This window comes from Cricetulus griseus, chromosome 3, assembly GCF_003668045.3.
Source record: "Cricetulus griseus strain 17A/GY chromosome 3, alternate assembly CriGri-PICRH-1.0, whole genome shotgun sequence".
Lineage (NCBI taxonomy): Eukaryota > Metazoa > Chordata > Mammalia > Rodentia > Cricetidae > Cricetulus > Cricetulus griseus.
Genome location: NC_048596.1, coordinates 257,555,793 through 257,570,812, shown reverse-complemented (window position 1 = coordinate 257,570,812; position 15,020 = coordinate 257,555,793). Strand labels below are relative to the sequence as shown.

Below are 15,020 nucleotides of genomic sequence, written 5' to 3'. Positions count from 1 at the left end.
CACTGTATAGTCCTGACTAACTTGGAACTTACTATGTAGGCCAGATTAGCCTTGAACTCATAGTGATCCACTTGCTTCTGCCCCTCTAGTACTGAAATTAAAGTAATGTACCACTATACCTAGTAAATATTTCTTATGATAAAAATGTCACCCCCTATCCACCCACAACTACACACACAAAATCCACTACTAGGTCAAGAGTGGGGGACTACTCATGACCTTACCACCCAGAGGGCAGAAAAAAGCAGGTGACAGAATTAGGCAGGTCCTCAAGTCTATCAGAAGCAGACAGGTATGTACACGGGAAAGGGTATGGGAGTGGAGAAACTACGGGGGAGCTGATACTCAAGCGCCCGGTGCAGCTGAAGGGCAAGGGATGATTACAGAGCATGTGTGGGGCAAATTATGAGGAACTGGGAAAGCTGGGTTTGGGGTAGTGAGGGTATAGGCTCTGTCTGAGAGGATGATGTAAGAGTTCAGAAACTTGTTTGAACATGGTGACTGGGGAAGGCAGGTGGTTAGAATGGGGAATAGAGGGAATAGAGAAGGCAAACCAGAACAACTCTCAAAGGCAGGCAGGCAGGAAGGCAGGCAGGCAGGCAGGCAGGCAGGCAGGCAGGAGAAACAAGAACAGCCACAGGCAAGAGCCCTGAGGTATTAGGATGGTGACCAACAAGTTTCAGATGGTTGACAATGTTGGGCTAAATTCTACTCCAGAGACCCTGGATGTGATGCAATGCAAAGAGGCCTGCCCAGATAGTGGTGACAGTGTAGAAGTGGTAGGGGAGGGAGCTTGAAATAGGGGACTGAAGAGACCCACCCCCAAGCATAAAGACCAGGGGATCCTTCCTCTGAGTGTGATGGAGTGGAATCCCAGAGGGTTCAAGGAGAGAGGATCTTCTTTAGCACACAGTAGGAAATCAAATATTTGACTGGATGGTAATCTCCAGAAAACAGGCAGTTGGTCCTAGCTATGAGTCAGAAGAAGAAAATGGGGCAAGTGATAGTTTAATGAACAAAGGAACCCAGAAAGCAGGCAGGAGACAGCCCAGTGGCTGTCAGAGATAAACAGACCACTCCACCGCCTACCACCAGCCCAACAGCCAAGGGGGATGAAGATGAACAGAGGGGAGCCCTTTGCTTAAGTCTTCACAGGTCTATGTCCTCAGGGTGTTCTCCATTGGTCCTGAGGTGTCTACAACCTCAGTACTACCAAGGTGGAAGTAAGATGGAGAACTTCAAGGTCATTCTCTGCCACATGGAATGGAAGTCCAGTCTAGATTACATAAGTCTACCTCAAAACACATACCTTCACACATGTACCTTCCAGGCACACCTATAATCTGTGATCCTGGCAGCACTCAGGCTACATTTTGAGTTACAGGTTAGACAGAGCTACAAAGTAGGACCCTGTCTCAAAAAATCCTGCATACCTACCTACCCCTCATACACACAAATGGTCCCAAGGGCAGTGAAGTGGCACTTCTGGAAGGCCCTCACCTTACTCAGGGAGCCTATGGCACCCTGATTCCCACTCCCAATGGATGGCAGAGAAAAAAGAAAAAATGCGTTATTTCAAACACTGCACCTTATACTCCTGTAGTTAGAGGCAAGCCTGTTACTTTTCTTCCAGCTGATACCCAATCCAGTCATGTAGCTGTTCTCTTAAATATAAACTTGTAGATTCCACTTACAAATACCAAGGGCACCAGGTCTCCCAGAGAAGAGAAAACAACTTCCAAGTTCTCAACCCAATCACTTTCACATTTTCTTTCAGGGCTGAACTTGGCAGCGCCAACAGAAACAGGGCTTAGTGTAAATGCAGGCTGACCACTCACCCAAGACAGGGTCTCACTATGTCCTTCTGGCTGACCTAAAACTCAAGAGATCCACTTGTCTAGGCCTCATGGAGTGCTGGAATTGAATACATGGGCCACTATACCCAGCACAAGGTTCACCAAGAGCATCGTGATCTGGACAGTTCTCACAGGGTTAGCAAAGCCTGGACCAATTTGTGAGTCAATCAGTGTGAATTCAGTTGTTCTTTTTTAGGTTAGTTATTTCTTTTGTTTAGAGTTGACTCAAGATTTCCTTTAATTATATACACCATCCTTGCTGTGCCTAAGCAAACCAAACCATTTAAGCTGATGAAGGGAAAGGAAGTAGATGAATGGAGCTTTAAAACAACTTATGCAAATAATCTCCTCCTTCCCACTACCTCTGCTATTTCCCATCTCTATTCAATTACTAGATTAGCAACTGTTTCTCAAAGAAAAGTCCTAGATTTAAAAGTCTGAAAGTTAAAACCTCAGTTGAGGCCTAGCTTGAAGAAACGAAAAACTTCAGCAATTTGGGAATGAAATATTATGTTCAGACCATACCAACCATTTAGCAGTTGTTCCCAGCCAACATGAAACCTTCAAAAGGCAATGCTGTCTTTACCCTCCACCCAGAGTCAAAGACAGTACTCTGTCCCCTGCAGCGTTGCCAAGGAATCATCTCAACTGCACTCTGCTGAGTACAAGAGACAAAGCAGGTAAGAAAATGCATGGGCTAGCAAAGGGCACCTAACAGCAAGAGATATCAGACCTGCCTGGAAGAAAATGGACTTGATCCATTTTATTTTTAAAAATGTATTTACTTTTACAATATGTATTTGGTACACATGATAATGTATATGATATATATATATATATATATATATATATAGAGTATGCATGCTGTGTACTATGTACATGTCTGGTGCCTGAGGAGGCCAGAAGGTGGCACTGGATCTAGAAACTCCTAGAATTGGAGTTTCAGAAGGTCATGAACTACCCAGTGGTTACTGGGAATCGGACCCAGATCCTCTGGAATAGCAGCCAGTGGTCTTAAACTCTGAACAATCTCTCCAGCCCCTGTCATAAATTTTAAAGGATGTAAGGAAATAGCAGTTCATAATGTCATTTGGAAACATTTTCATTGGCTAAAATACTTAGATCCCCTCCTCCATACAACCCCTTCCTCAAGTCTTCTCACGTGGAAGGCTGAGAACCATTTTACCCCCTCTCTTGGAAGGGAAACCACATTTTCTGTATTAACACTGAAGACTCAAGAGAAACCTTTTAAACTGTCTGATGAAATCCAGCTTCACACAGGCATCTCAGAGAGGGCAGAGAGATGAAAGACCAGAGAAGAATCAAAAGGAAGGTGATGAGAACAGGGCCTTCTCCCTCCTAAGCCAAGAGATTGCACATAGGTTAACTGAAGAAAATGTTCTTGTAATACAATGACTGAACTACCTCACTCTGAGAAACCACTTCCCACTAATTCTTTGGTTCTACTCCTAACAACCTTATTCTGTTTACTGTTCAGTTTTAAATGCCTGAGCAACTGCAGTCTAGCCATGCACCTCCATGATTGGCCAACACCATCAGTAGCCCACCACACATGTAAACCACCAACGAATGAAGCTTGTGGTAAGGGGGCTTAACTTAAAATGAGAACTGTCGCTGTCACACCACACTTCCTGCTATTTCTCAGACTGTCTTCAAGAAAAAGTAAAAACTTATGATAGGGACTGGTAAACTGTCATCCTAAAGATCAGCAAGCCCACACACTGTGGATATGGAGGAGATTCAGATGCCATTCACTGAGCCTGGAATCAATTCTTGCATTTATCACTTGCATCTAGGCCTTGTGACAGCACCCTCTGTGCCTCAGTTCCCGAAGGTAAAAGACAGTAACAATAGCTACATGATATGGTTGGTGTGGACAACAAAAGTGTATTTGTTAGGTGCTTAGTGACTGGGACACACAGTACAATCCCTCTGACACTTGCTGTTATCATATTTGTGATTCGTATGTTTCCTGTACATTCACACTAGTAAGAGCTTATCAGTACTTTAGGCTTAATTCCTCAATCATAAATCCAACTGGTACTAAAACTTAAGTCATTCTTAATCTTTATCAAAGCTCAAAAATTCAGTATAACACTTTCCAGGGCCCCACTGCAGTTTCTTCTTTTGCTTATGGTGCTAATTATCAATCAAAGAACCTAGGGTCCTAGCACATAAAAGCAAACCCTCTATCATGGAACACAGCCCTCCAGTTTCTGAACCTAAAAGACACTTCATCTTTGGTGCCAACAGGTTCCTAGGTGACACAATGCTGCTTATTTGGGGAACCAGAATCAATGTGAAGCGAACAGTTAGCTCATGTTTAGGCTTTAGGCCTAAGTCTTCATTTATTTATGTTCAAAGTCAGGAGATGAAATGATAAAGGAAACAAAGAATGGGACTCACTTGTTAGAGAATAACTACCTTTGTGTTCAGGCAGGTCACATTGCTAGTTAGGGCCAATAGGCTGTGAAGACAAGTGATGCATATTATTACAGACTGCAGCTTTTAAAAGCTGCCTATATGACCTGCTAGCTCTTTCTTCTTGCTGCCACCTTTAAGCATGTATAATGCCAACATGGTCATATGACTACTTCAGCCTGGATCCTTGGGATGGAGCTAGACTAATGGGTTCTAACTTGTTAACAAGTAAAGCATGAGTTAAATGTTTTTGACCTCAAGGCTTATTTGATACCTCAATTCAATAGAGCTTTAATTAACCAGTGTCTATAAGTGCTGGGCATGGCTGCATACACCTTTAATTCTAACACTCAGAATGCAGAGACAGGTGAATTGAGTTCCATGCCAGCCTGGTTTAAATAGTGAGTTCCAGACCAGCCAGGGCTACAACCATGATATCCTGCCTGTCTCAACCAACCAACCAACCAACCAACCAACCAACCAACCAACCAACCAACCAACTGCACGGCTGACCAACTAACCAGAAACAAACAATGCTTATCATTTTTGTGACAAAAATACCCACATCATATCCTATCAAACACACATGTGTATGAGGTTGAGTGGGCTATTCTTAATAAGCCAGAATGCCTTATAACATGCCCTATCCTCATTAACTTTTATCTACAATAATATTTTTTTGTCTTCCCTTTTGAGGTCTGTTTCTAGTCAATTATAAAAAATCCCTCGATGCAGGATGCTCAGGAAACAATTGTCAGAGAGAAAACTAAATATGCTAACAAGTATTTCCAAGGTGAAAAGTAAACACACTGGAGGATTTGGAACAAGAGTTTGGTTAGACGGAGCATACACAGAAGACCTCTACCTATGTCTCCTACAGTCTTTTATCTTCCCACATCCCCAAACTCAGAAGTGTCTAAAGCAAAACTGGGATCTGCTGTGTGCTGAGTGCTATGCTACACTGAATCATGAGTGAAGTCACATAAGAACTGTATTAGATACTACAAATAGAGATTACTAAATTTTAGTATCCTTGGCAAGAAATCTCAGAAGCTTCTGCCTATAGACAGAGAAGGGTGAGAAGGGTGACTTTATTTACCTCTCCTTACTGGAATTTGACTTTCATTCTGTTTCTCTGGGAAGACCAAGAGCACAAAGCTTCCATTTTATTTGTGTGTGAGCCAACAACTTATTTTGCCCAAATAGAAGGGGGAATCTCTTTCTGAAGAATAGGACAGGATCTCACTAAGTTGCCCAGGATGGCCTCAAAAATCTCAATCTTGCTGCCTCAGTTTCCCAAAGTGCTATGATTACAGGCACAATGCCAGGTTTAACTAGAAAATGAAATTCACAAACTTAAAATAATTAGAAAGAAACAATAAAGAAATTATATTCAACAGAATCATGCATGGCCTTCCAGTCTATCCCTGGAGCCTAGTCTGAAACTCATTTCAAAGGAGGCAGGATTTCCTACTAGGACACACCATCATTCTATATAGAACAAAAGAACACACACACACACACATTTTAACGGCTTTTTTTTTTTTTTTTTTTTTTTTTTTTTAAGGAGCTCAGGCTCCCTGTTCCCCTCTTAGCACTGCCAAAGCTCAACATCTAAGATTAAGGAAACTTGCTGTGTCAAGGCTCCTTGAACACATTGTCTAGGTGTGTCAAATTCCATCTTTTTAGGTACATTCATGTAGCTCCCCCTAAAAAAGGTCAACACTCATGTAATACACTTGGTCACACATTATAACTCAGCTGGAAAATCAGAATTAAAAATAATTTAAAGGCTGAATATCGCATTTCCCTAATATTTTTGTAGTTTTTCAACAACTTAATAGATTATTCATTATGAGTCTTTTTAACTTTTTATTCCATGTCCTTTGTAAGCCACAAAAAAAAGACACTTAAAAAAATAATGAAAGTGGGGCCTGGAGAAGTGGCTCAGTGGTTAGGTGGTTCTGGAGTTCAATTCCCAGCAACCACATGTGGCTCACAACCATCTATAATGGGATCTGATGCCCTCTTATGGCATGCAGACATACAGAGAGACAAAACACTCACACATTTAATTAATTGATTAATTAATGAGATAATGAAAATTAGGTTGGGTGCAGTGGTGTACACTTTTGAGAAGACAGTTTGAGCCACTGAGTTTGGGAGGAGCCCGAGTGACACAGCAAGATGCCCTCTCCAGATGCCCATCCATGCTGGAGATCAAAACTAGGTTCTCACACTTGTTAGGCAAGCTCTCTACCACTAAACTATATTCCCAGCCCTGAAAACCTAGCTTTTTAACTACCCCACTTCCCTATCCCCCCCAAAAAAAGCCAGTGACATTCTTCTTATATTATGAAGATCAATATATCTTCATTGAATCCTGAAGCAGGATCATTTCTTCACTTTTTATAAGAAAATAACATGGCAGATTCTCCTAGACCACTTAAAAAAAAAAAGCAGGAATTGTGTGCTATTAACTAAAGGAAACAGCATCATATCTTGCTAGCCATTCCCAAAGTTTACTACTCAGCCAAGTGACTTTATAACACTCATACTGTTTTATTCAACCAGAGTCCCTGCGTGCTCATTTGTGAAAGAGACATGGGGCTCCAACATTGAGAAAAAAAAACATATAAAGCATTATTACATGGTTCTTCTGGTCTAACTTGATCACTTTATTTCTCCTACACGAATGCCCATCATGAGAGCATCTAGCAGTAAGTAAATTCCTGGAAGTTTATACATGGTATCCCATCAGGTACCCTCTATATAACCCAAATTCTCACTTACTTACGCTTAGAGGTTTACAGATTCAGACTTGGATAAATTGCCCATATTTATAAATTATTTGAGATAGTTTATCAAGATGATCACTTTGCCCTGGCCCCAACCTGGCTGAGCCACTTCTACTAGGTGCAACAGGGGACTAGAAATGACTGCCTCTACTGGTCTCCCTGCTGTTGCCTCCTCCTAAAACTCCAATTTACACCCAAATATTGTAGCCCACTCATGTCTCATGGCTTTGGGATGTGTCAATCTTTGTATAAAATTAAGGCCAGAACCAAGCTGGGTTCTCAGCTAAATGATTCCCAAGCCAGAACATCCTTTCCTCTTAACAGTTCCTCCTCTAAGTGGACAAAGGCACAGAGGATGCCAGCATTTTGCTCCTGGAATTGGCTATACAGATCATGTGACTGCTGGAATCCTTGGACAAAAGCTGGCATTGTCCACTTTTCCTTGAAATCTCCAAATCCAGGATAAGACCAGCAATCAAGTAACATTTTAATCCTCCAACAACCTTAATGAATTAATCGATTTTTTTTCCTGTCTCCTCCCCCCTCTTGATAACTAACTTGATATCTGTAAGAGCAATTTTAGCCAGCTTTAAGGCTGATTGGTGACATCTAGCTTAAATTGGATTGGGGGAGGGGAGATTTATAAAGAGGACAGAGCTTTTAAACAGTGGATGGCAGACTGAGGGGCTACTAACAGCCCAGAGATTTCTGCGGTGTCTTCACAACTCTGCAGGGACATCAGAGGGTGAACTGGGAGCACACTCCTGCCTGCTCTCTACCCATCAGCTCCAACGGAACAAAGTTCTCTATGCCTATGATTCACAGGGCTGTTCTCCAGGCAGCCAGAGGCTACTCCATTCCATGCCTGGACACTTCCCGACCTGCACCTCCAGTTCTACAACTCCACTCTAACAGTCATCCCTGAGGCTCCACCTACCCAACGGATATGACAAGGCATCATCACAAATGGAGTAGCCATCACATCCTGCTACAGGTCACTTCTACTGGTTGCCCCAAATTTCAAAGACAAACTATTCCCACCCCTCAGCAACACCCTTTCTGCACATACCCTCTGTGCTATCCCCACTTCAAAGGGCCAGCCCCCAAACCTGCCACTTGCTCTTCTTGGGAAGTCCTAGCTTTTAATTACTTTTCCAGCTGCTTTGAGCAGCTAACATACAAACAACTAATTCCTATTTGTTATATGTAATTCAAATGTGTTTCCCCTGCCTAACAGTGTGAAAAATGACTATTATGTAAGAGAATACTTTCTACCTGGAGTCAAAGTTTCCCTAGATACTGGAGGGACCCAATTTTAACTCTAATTAAATTTTCAAACAAACAATTTTGCTTATGAAAAACATCAAGGGCTTATCTGAAAAGGAGACTAACAAGTTTATACCATCCTTATATCCGTGTAAGTAACGTATTCAAATGTATCCACAAGTCTGATTATTAGAGTGGTAACACAGCTACAAACCTATCCTGACACATGGAAGACTGAAGCAAAATAACAGGAGTTAGTTTAAAGTCAGCGTGGGCTACAAAGTAGGGCCACATCTCTTAAAAAACAAACAACAGTGACAACAAAAACACAACACACACACACACACACACACACACACACACACACACACACACACACACACACACGAAAACAGAGAAATAATAAAATGAAAAAAATATAGCCCAGGGAAACAGCTTGCTGCTCTTGCAAAGGACTTTTGAGTTTTGCTCTCAGCATCCACATTGGGTAGCTGACAACTACCTGTAACCCCAGCTCCAGGGTCTCTGACACCCTCTTCAGGCACCTGCACTTACATGCACATATCCACACAAATCTACATAATAATAAAATAAATCTTAAACAACACACAGCTCAAGTCCAAGATCCCTTTTCTACAGAGAGTGTCTTTCAGGGTACCTAAGACTTTTCTGGTGTAGAGGCATCTCTTTTTAGAAAATAATAAAATCAATGGCATCTAATATATATAAAAAGACAATTCACATTAAAAATCTACACAAAGCTAAGTGGTGGTAGTACACACCTTTAATCCCATCACTCGTGATGTAGAGGCAGGTTGATTTCTGAGTTTGAGGCCAGCCTGGTCTACAGAGTGAGTTTCAGGTCAGCCAGGACTATAAAGAGAAACCTTGTCTCAAAAAAATAAAATAAATAACACTAGCACATCACACAAATCAAGGTTAGGGTTGTTATTGCCAGGATTCAACTTGTGTGGCTTTTGAAAACTTTATTTTATATAAATCACCCCATTAGCTCTCATTCATTCTGTGCCTGAGATTGCCAAATAAGTGACCTCCACATAAGTGATGCAGTACATGTGAGTCAACAGCATACTAACCAATAGATGGCTGTCTCCATGGTGATACCAGGTCATCTGGAAGTACTCAAGTGTCTTTTTTTTCTAAACATTACATAATGGCTGGAAATTGCTAATAGTTATTAGTAATTATTCTAATAATCTAGAAACAAGTACATATCACTTAAAAGTGTTTTGCTTTTTTTGGTGTCTTGTTTTTGGTTTTTGTTTGTTTGTTTTTGTTTTTGAGACAGGGTTTCTCTGTGGCTTTGGAACCTGTCTTGGAACTCTTTCTGTAGACCAGGCTGGCCTCAAACTCACAGAGATCTGCCTGCCTCTTCCTCCTGAGTACTGGGATTAAAAGCGTGTGCCACCAATGCCTGTGAAAGTGTTATGATTATTTTTTTTAATTTGTTTTGTTTTTCTTTGGTGTGTGTCTGTGTACCATGGGCATGAAGAATACAAAGAAGCCAGAAGAGGGCACAAGATCTCCTGGAGGTAGAGGTACAGACCGTTCTCAGCTGCCACACTGGTGCTGGGAATCGAATCTACGTCCTCTGCAGTGTGGCCAGTGCTCTTGACTGCTGAGCCACCTCTTCAGACATTTGTTTGGTTTTTTGTTTAAAACAGGGTCTCTCCAGCCTGACTTTGAACTCACAGAGCTCTACCTGCCTCTGAAGTGCTCAGCACTTTTCTTTTTCTCTCAATATGAACTTATTCATGCTTTTGAAGAAACTTTAACTTACTAGTCAAGATGCATTACTTGGAAAAACACATTATGTAAGTTAAGGAAATGAAGTTAATAAAATATGCTAACTTTGTTCTACCTTATTAAGAACTTCTTAGTGGGGCTTGAAAGATGCACAGGGCTTACCAGCCTAGGAAAGAGGAAGGATGGGACAATTAACTGTCACACAGTGAGATAAAAATTCTAAGATATAACCTGATGAGGTTAATGAAAGAAAACAAAAGCTTCCATCTTTTCTCTTAGTATTCAAAGTCCCAGCCTGGCAAACTGTCTTTTCCCTCAAGTTATTTACATGTGTCCTGAGAAGAATGCACTCTAGAGAGTGGCAATGTAAGGTGTGTGGGGTGGGGGCGGTGTGCACATGGACCTCTTATCTGAACTACAAATGCCCTGCTGCTCACTCCAAGCTGACATATGGTATTCCAGGTATAGGACAAAGGGACTGCATTTTTAAAATTCTCATTGCCACCTCCTCAACTCAGCTGGATCCAGCTCTGCCAAGTTCGAATGCTGCCACCAGTTCCACAGAAGCTGCCTGCCCTGCCCTGAACACCTTAAGGTGACACGTGGTAAATAATCTGGTCAGTTCAGGGAAGGTTGAAAAAGTAAACAGAAGGAAAACTTCTCCATGGCCACCAATAAATACTACAAGTTACAAGGTATGGCTTACCCTAACATCACGAAAAGATGCTCTCAGAACAGTGGGAGATCAGGGTCCATAAAACAAAACGTATGTGATGTTAAAGACACTAAGGAAAACAGGCTTTTCTTTATCCTTTTTCTTTTAAGATGCACTCAGAGAAGTCCCATGACAGTAAAATTCGTTTAACTTCCAGAGTGCCAGGCAAACAAGAATTAGAAACATTAGAAACAGGGTAAATATGGAAAGCAATAACCTCTTTTCTCCCCCTCCCCAAAGACAGCAGACCACAACACACCAGAAATAGCCTCTGTGAGTCTGCTTCTGAGCAGGAAAGGAACCGTGAGTTAGGAGTGCTTCCCTTGTGATGTTATGGTGAGCTCAAGCATGACTATATATGGTATGTTTATGGGATGAATGGATGCAAACACCACGTAGAACTTATATCAGACACAAACTGGCCTGCAAGGAACCCAGTTCTCCTGCATCCTAGATCCCAAGCTAACCGCACATGCTTCAAACAGTAATGTCTCCTGACTTAGTGGCATTTGTGTGGCTCATTGCTCTAAGTCCGTGCGAATGCTCACACTTCCTTCTTCATCCTGCCTCCACATTCCCCGCCCTCCCAAGCTGTACCCTCCACAGTCCCACAGAGGCATAAATGCATACTCAAGAATGCTGCCGCTGAATAGGGCCTATGTTACATGACAGAGGGCACTATCGGCTGCTGCTTGAGAAACAGCTGGCCAGGCAGCCTGCCTGTCGCAGACAAGCTCCTCATCTGCACAAAGTATTTTATTCACATCAAGTGTTCTGACTAGGAGAGGGGAAGCCAGACAGTGAATTGGGGTGGTGGAGTGGGGGTGTAGGCAAGAACTGAAAGATGTTCGAAAGTCTTCAATGTGGTAAGTCAAGGAGAAGGAAGAAGAGGAGAGAGGAAGAAGAGAAGAGGGGGAGGCAGGCTTCATCACTGACTTTAACAGTCTTGCCCAACCTGTTTTGTGGTATGTTCTGTTAACTCCTTTCTGGCAAATGGATGCAAACAGCAACCCTTTCTTCCTTCTCGTCTCCTCACAGCCATGTGGGCAATTAAAGGTAGGCTTACAGAGAAAAATACCAAAGAGAAGAGCTAAACCCATTCCTCTCTAGAATCCAACCGTAATTTTGACCATATTGTTGAGATCTTCACTATCAACTGCTAGATGGAGGGAGCCTTCATCCCAGTGTAAACACTAATTTGGTGTCCTCACCATCTTTCCAGCTCCCCTCCTTCTCCTCCGAATGAGTAAATCAGACTTAAGCTCCTATGTCCACTTTTCAAGCTTTCAGATAGGATGCTGGAGAAAGCACCGGCTATTTTTCTCTATCTTCTTGGCTTACCGTTAGGCACTTACAGGGTTAATGGGTAGCCTCCAGACCAGAAACCTACCTGCTTAGCAACAGAAGCATCCACTAAGCCACTCTGGCTGTTCTGACACAGGAAAAGCAGTTTCTACCTGCTGGTAATTCTGGCAGTGTTTTAGTTGCCATTTCAAACAACACACATAATTAAGCACACAAACTATTGTAAAGGGAGAACTATCTGCAACTTCAACTTTAAAGGGGCAGATCAAAACCAAGCATGGAAACACGGGATGATGCATATGTAAAACATGCTTTAAAAGTTGAAGACACACAGCAGGCCAGGAAAGCTGCTGTTGAGAACCCTTAAACATGAGCTTGCTTAGGAGACATCTTCACAAAAGAACAGTGAAGTGAGAAAGCTCTCCCACCACTGTTCTTATTTCCTGTATGTGCTTAAGGCCAATCTAGTCTATAAAGCAAGTCCCAGGCCAGCCAAGGCTATCCAATGAGACCCTGGTCTCAAAACCAAACTAAACCAAAACAGATCAAAGATTCAACTACACAAAGAAGGCTTCTTCATTTGCAGCAATCTGACAGCATCATTTTTAGAAGCTCTAGGATATCAAGGCACGTGGAATCAGTTGTTACAGGATGTTTTTAACAGAAATCCATCTCCTTGGCTCATCGAGATCCAACAGCAGTTGGAACAATCAATGTGGACAATTAAAAGCACAGCAGAAAGGGATGTTAGTTAATACTCTCTAGCTAAAATACCTTAAACTATAAAGAAGGAATAATTTCAATGTAAACACCTGCTGCAACTAATCAGAGCCAAATATGTGCATCTGAGTAGAAAGTGAAAATCCTAATATGAATATTATCATTGTGGAGTCCTGTTTCAAGAAAAGAACGATCAAGTTATCCAGAAATACTTTAGAATACCATATTGCAGTTTAATTGACAGCTTCTCTTAAATTATTTTTTAATTAATAAATTTTAGTTTAGTATGATGTGGTTGAAAATATTTGTCAGGTTTGCCGGGCGTTGGTGGCACACGCCTTTAATCCCAGCACTCTGGAGACAGAGGCAGGTGGATCTCTGTGAGTTCGAGGCCAGCCTGGTCTCCAGAGCGAGTGCCAGGACAGCCTCCAAAGCCACACAGAGAAACCCTGTCTGGAAAAAAACAAAAAAAAAAACAAACAAAAAAAATTGTCAGGCTAGACATACAACTCAGTGGTAGTCACTGCCTAGCACCAACTAGCACTGGGGGCGTGGCTGTATTTATTTATATTTATATTTATAGTATATATACACATATAGTATACATATAGTATACACATATAGTATATATGCACATATAGTATATATACACATATAGTATATATACATTGTTTCGATATATGTATACATTATAAAATGGTTAAATCAAATTAAATAATACATCACCTCATTTACTTTTTGCTATGAAAGCAGTTAAAATCTAATGAATTGGAGGCAATATTTGATGAAGAGATGACATATAAAGATAACTTCAAACCAATTTAAAATTCAATTTCAAAGTCACAAGTTTTGTGACTTACAAAAAGGCATGTGTGCAAATGCCACAAAAATCCTTCTTTAATCAACTGTAATATTTATTCAGAATTCTCAGACCAGTTTTAGCAAATTAAAACCTTATTTCTGAAAATTACATATTTGAAAAATGTAAATTGGGTCAAAGAAATTCTAGTGTGGACAAAATAGGAGCATTTAAAGCAAAAACTTGGTCCCTGAAAAAAAAAAAAAAAAGTCAAGGATTGGGGGAGGAATACATCTAGGCTGATGCTCACTGGTCACAAGCAGAGTGGGCTGCAAGACCAGTTGTATCTAACAGTTGTGCTCAAAACAACAAATGGTGCATTCATGAACTGCAAAAAAGCCAAGCTGTTCAGAGGCTTGTAAAGTCTGCTCGACGCGATGAGCTGCTGACTGTACTGTTGTCCCCCAGTGAAAAAGGACTGAATTCAGTTAGAGGCACAGGCGGTCAACTTCAGCTGTGGCAAAACGGTTCAGATAAAGAGGCTCCCAAGTACCATTTAACCCTCTTCTACCAGGACCTGGGCCTAGTGATAATTGAGTCAACACCTCCACCTAAGATAACACTGAGAGGGGAAGGCACGTTAGGAACCAGAATGTACCCCCTCTTCTTCCCTCCTTACAGAAAAAATTCAATACTCCAAGCCCCAAAACATCAGACCAAGAGTTTAAACACCCATAGTCTGATTACATGAAACACTACTTATCCACGAATTTAACAAAAGAAACATCTGGTATCTGCTATTCAGCATCCCTGATAATTCTGTCAGAGCTCCGAGTTCTTAAAAAATTAATTAGTGGCATTTACACCTGCCAGTGCTGAGGGCCATAGTGGTTCTAGCACAGGTGTCACAGTACCCTGTTTAATAGCAAGCAGCAGCTAGGACAATTCAGGACTTACCAATTAACACTTTCATCAGTTTTTGTTTGATTTTAATCTAGTCGCTGGGCTTGTGAGATTGGCTTGGGAGGTAAAGGTGTCTGCTACAGGCTTAAAGACCTGAGTTCGATCCCCAGAATCCACGGAGAACCGACTCTTGGAAGCGCTCCTATGATCCACATGATCAACACATGTAAAAAAGAAGAAAAAAGAAATCCCATTTTATCTCACTGGATGTGTGTGTGTGTGTGTGTGTGTGTGTGTGTGTGTGTGTGTGTGTGTGTGTGTGTGTTGGGATCTATGTAGCAGCTCTGCCTAGCTTAAACTCAGAGATGCTTTTAGAATAAAGGTGTATGCCACCACGTCCACCTCTTCACAAATGCACCAAATTACCTGCTTCTAGCCTTGACCTAAAC

The 15,020-nt window shown here is 41.6% G+C and overlaps 1 protein-coding gene across 7 annotated transcripts in view; it reads right to left on the bottom strand.

Annotated features, from left to right (window-relative positions):
• Nucleotides 1-15,020, bottom strand: part of Rreb1 (ras responsive element binding protein 1) — a 125,773-nt gene that overhangs the window by 80,436 nt on the left and 30,317 nt on the right. For 2 of the 7 annotated variants that reach the window (XM_027410375.2, XM_027410369.2), the window contains exon 2: nt 14,626-14,773. The exons of the other annotated variants lie outside the window; for them this stretch is intronic. The gene's annotated coding sequence lies outside the window, so the exon portion shown is untranslated. The remainder of the gene's footprint in view (nt 1-14,625; nt 14,774-15,020) is intronic. 7 annotated transcript variants of the gene reach the window in all.